This window comes from Acyrthosiphon pisum, chromosome A1, assembly GCF_005508785.2.
Source record: "Acyrthosiphon pisum isolate AL4f chromosome A1, pea_aphid_22Mar2018_4r6ur, whole genome shotgun sequence".
NCBI classification, from domain to species: domain Eukaryota; kingdom Metazoa; phylum Arthropoda; class Insecta; order Hemiptera; family Aphididae; genus Acyrthosiphon; species Acyrthosiphon pisum.
In genome coordinates, this window is record NC_042494.1 from 154,586,202 (window position 1) to 154,591,834 (window position 5,633).

A 5,633-nucleotide genomic window follows, 5' to 3' on the forward strand; every position below is an offset into this window, starting at 1 on the left:
ATAGATGCATAGTCACACACGATTATATTATAATAATTGGTATATTTAAAAAATTTTATTTACTACGCATCGTCGATTTATTATTTTTATACCAGCTTCATAATAGTTATTACTTAATAGTTAATATCACATCGCTTCTGCGGCTGCAACGTTTTATGGCGTGAGTACCTACCTACCTACTACACTACTACTACAAAAAAAAAAAAATCGATTTCCTAAAATTATTAGTTCTCTGCATAATATGCATCAGGTTACAAGGTCAGATTGTTACTAACACATTGGATAACCGATGGACTACCTATTATTATTGTATTACGTGTTGTATATTTATAGAGTACCTACTTACAAAATGTTCATCTCGTAATATTTTAATTTCGTATACGTGTATTATAATAATAAGTAATTACATACGACGTGCCCAGTAATGGTTCATAGTACCATCTTTGGTTTCTATATAAAATTATAATAGTGTGTTGATGCCTGTTGGCTTTGATCATAAAATTGTTGATTTTTGTTCAGAATATAATGGGTGCTGCGTGTATAGAAACAAACCACATACGAAAACTGAAAAGTACATATATAGTGATGGAGAAATGTTATTTGTCTTGTATAGTTATGGACAACACTTATTATATAATCAGGGGGGGACAAAAACACGAGTTTTAACCTCCCCGCGCCCACTCGTAGTCAAAACGATTTAAAACGTACCTAATTTTGGAGAGGTATATATTTTTTTTACTATAGGTGATACATTATAGTTTCTTAGATTATTCATCAGCCGCATAAAAATCATCTACCCACTCTCCACACTCACCCCCATGGATACTTTATATTTACACCTCTGAAAGTCTGAGAACCATCGGAAAACTGTTTAGAACAATAAACTTTTATGCTCATTACGCTACGTTTAAGCATACATAGGGTTTTACGGTCAATGGTATGTATACTTGAATAATATTTTTTACTTAAAAAGAGTTGGTCGTTTTTCAATATGTGACATATGTTGTTTGATCCATTAATATCAATATTTTATCGTACCAATATACCTATTTTAGGGAAGTTGATGAGTCAGGTAAAACCAAAAGAACTGCGAAGACCGAATGACAGGTGTCGGACACTCCCCACATGTAAATCTTTTGCGATTTGAACCTCGAGAGCAATTACAAAAAAAAAATATCTAGAAAAACCGTTATCGGAGATTATTTCAGCTCGAAAAGTCGTGAAAAGTGTCGGAGGGGAAAAAACCGTCGTCGACAACACACTAAGACATTGTAACATTATAATACAAACAATGTTATGCAGGTAGGTTCCTCATCAGTTCGCACATATAAAAAACAACGAATTACGATGACGTTATGTATAATACCTCTATAATGTATTAGGTACATTATTTCATGTTACGCGAATTGACCAAAAAAACAAAACAAAATAAAATTTATTGGCGCAAAAAAAGTGAAATTTCAATAAAAATGCGATTAAAATAATACATCGATGTTAACGCGAAAAACGATAGTGATTTTATATTATATAGGCGTAACCGATTTATCCGCCGATCACAATACGCGACGCACAGATCATTAGATCCTATAGATCGACGTATAGGACCTATAGATCCGTCCTACAGTACAATAATAATAATAATAATAATATAACGCACATCTACCCACAACAGTTATTATACGACCCACGCGAGTATCGCGTATTTTCGGAGGCGGGACAATCGCGGACGTTGCGCCCGTCGTGACATTATAATAATATTGTTGTTATCATCGTCTTCGTCATAGACCATGGTATATATACAGCCGAATCAAGTGTACCCATTTGATGCGTATTGATTTTTTTTTTCATAACAATATCGTTATATATTTTAATGGACGCTATAATATTATAATAATATTATAACATAATAACGACGTTATCGTCACGCCACACGATTGCGTGCTCGGCATAACTTTGACGTGAGGAGATATACGAGTAAGAGATTGGAGGGGGGGGGGGGGGGAGCTCAAGAGACGGAAAACGAAAAGAATTCAAATCTTCGTCGCCCGAGAGCTTGCCAAAAACGTTCTCGTGAATGACAATGCGTATTTACTATAGGACAATAATAAATCGTAATAAATATTTTAATATGGTGAAGACGGCGCTGTGACGTTATTACATAATTACGAGAGGACGCCTGCACGCACGGCACGGGCCTTATTCTAGCGGACAGCGTAGAACCCAAATCGGGCACATATATAGAAATAGGTACCAAAAGTGCGGTAATATTGACGCGTATGAGCTCGCGTTTTTGATTCAAAATAATAATTTTGTTTTACATACATATATTAACACATTTTTGAGTTTCCAGGATATTTGCTTGTGTTGTATAACATCGTCAAAACGGACGACTACGTGTTGTTGATTCCCAATTATCGAGTTTGTTCCCGGGGTGTCTTCAGGTAACATACGAATTGGTTCCTGGATTGTCTACGTTCTACAGGTAACACACGAATGGTTCCGATGAGCTTTCATGTTAAATCGACTTTTCAAATTATTATTATATATTCAACCAACAAAAATGTCCTTCTCATTTTACACAGACCTAGGACTGTCTACATTTAGAATACTTAGCGTTCTAGTTACCTATAGGTATGATTAAAAGTGTTGCTATTGTTAGTCTCTAATCTATATACTTAAATTATATATACGCTATATAATATATAAATATATTTTTTTGGCAATGTTAATAATAATAGAATAATAATATATGGTACCATGATAGGTAAGCCGGTTGATTACAATGAATTACAATAGAAACTGAAGAGCTAAGTATGCATTTACAACATATATTTTTAATGAATTCAAAGTTCAAAATTTGGCAGTCATTCGATTTATCAATATTTTCACCAATAAACTTTTCCTTTCAGCGATCTATTAGTAATATTCTATTTACACACTCTGTAGAGATCGTAAAACTAAATAAATATCATACAAATATTAGAATACCGCATTAGTACATAATTTATAAGTTATAACTAATATGGGAACCAAGAGTTGTATGATAAGTAATTTTTATCGGGAACCGATTCGTATAATTTATGTTAACATGGAACCAATTCCATGCTACCTGTCAAAACATAAAAAAAATTTAAGACAGATTTTACTATTAATTAATACCTGTACATAGTTCATTATTTTTTTTGTATATTTAAACTAAAAGAGTGAACTTTTATATAAATTCAAATTGTTCAGGAAAAGATAATTCTTAAATACGTACCTAAGTACATATCATATAATATTATACCTAATTGTAAATAAAAAATAAAATACCTAAGACACTTAAAATAATATGGACACGGTTTAAAGTTACATCAGCTTATACCTATACATACTTAAATATATATATACATATTATATTGATATATGTATAATACACGTTGTTTATTTTGAAATAATTTATTCGGTGCACATTTTAACTTCTTAATGCATCACATGATGCGTGTTGATGTCTGATATTTATAGCATATTGAAACAATTTTAACTCTCAAGGCGTATAATATCACTACATGCGACTACAACAGTGTACATCATCGTAAATCCGGGCTTGAACTACTCTACAGGTATACAACAACAACAACAACAATAACAAGAATATTTAAATCGTCTCGGCCCGAGAATTCCGACGGCGGCGGCGTTGTCGAGTAAAAAAAAAAAAGTATTAAAAATAGTCTTTTATGAAAAAAGGGCTGTTTTTTTCCCATACCTCAGTAGGTGGAAAACGTGTTGTTTACTGCCTCCGCCGCGACCTTGGGGCCGCCAATGCCAACGACACGCGCGCGCACACCCGCCGCAGCCGCCGCCGCGTCTCTTCACTTTTCCTTTCGGCGGCCGAACGCCGTGCGGACCTCTCACCACCCCCACCGGTGGCCGTTCTTCCCGCCTGATCTACCGACGGACGACTCGACCACCGACGCCACTGCTCCCAAGTACTTCCAAAACGCGTTCTCCGGTGTCCCGCGACGGTCATTCCGCGCGCAATCGTCTCAATACGCTCGCGTACTTCCGCCGCTCGAGTTGTTCGTTGTCGGTCACCCGTCGGATATACAATATAACAATATTATAATTTTCGAAACACGACGACGTAAAACTATCGTTTTTTTTTACGCGCACCCGTGTAGACACATACGCCCGACGACCATTGATACGTCCTCCCCGAGTGTATTCCGTGAGTATTTGTTCTTTGGATTATATATTTGTTATTATTCAAAATTATCGTATCATACAAGAATATAATAATTTATATCTAAAATAACGTAATCGAAACTTATCGCTGAAGTATCGGCGTACGATTATAATATGTGCGATTTGACATACAGCAATAATATCGTATAGGTCTTGACTCTTGACAACCGATTATAATATTAAAATCAAAAATACCTGGATAAATTACACTATTTACACCTACACGAATAATATATGCGAGGGATGATCTTAAATTATAATACTGTAATTTTACCAAACATTTTTGCATAATAACATTATTTTTTTAAATTTTTTTTTTCTTAACACTATTCATAATATCAACATTTCAACAAAACTAAACTAAAACTCATTTAATTTAAACCTTAAATTTGTAAGCAATTTAATTATAGGATCGATATAATATTTTATATTTAAATAGCGAAACTTTAAGCAAAAGGAATTGTGATCACTGGATGGTTTCTTCCCTCACCCTGTTCATTTTTTATATTCTCTAATAAAAATAAATAAATAAATATATCAAAATCTGAAAAATATTCTGCTCCGGAATATTATATGAGACTGAAAATCTATTTTTTCATTTAAAAAAAAAAATTAGTACCTACCTAACTTAAAAAAATATAGATGTAAAGTAAAATACTATTTAAAAATTAAAATACGCGTACAAATTGTGTATGGTAAAATAACTACATTGCACTATACGTATACTTTCTTATAAATAATTGTTTGTAGTGGGTGCATAATATTATTTGCTTCTATAGTAATCTACCTCTAAATATGATTTTGTGGTCACTGGAAGTTCAAGTGCTACAGTAAATAGCCTCGGGAAATTCACTGTTCTTTTCGCTCTATTTGAGTTAGGGGGTGGGGCAAATCCCAAATCGTCCCAACTACAGAATACGTTTCTCGATTTTCAATGTTCATATGAACGTGTTTTAAGTTGGTCACTCGTACAAGAAACGACATTTTTGTTATTTTCTTGTTGTTCGTTTGTACCTATTTACGTAGGTATACCTACACTATAATATACTATATAGCTGTTGCAGTCGGTATATGATATATATGTATAGTAGAAACGCTTACAGACTGGATTAAATATTAATCTATATAATACGCTATGTCGCTACTATAATACCTACATCCCACCACCTGTTAACAATTGTAGTGCACATGCCCGACGACTTCTTTTCTCTGCTGCGGCAACCGAGATTCAGTTATTATAAAGCGAGAAAAAAAAGGTATAAGCGTAGTCATGTATATTCACTATATATAATCGATACATCATACATACTTACTATATTATGGTACTTCTACGTAGCTGGTACCTGCATTTTATGCTTCAACAATCTGTTATAACCCTCAAAATTAAGTATATTATACATTACAATTTA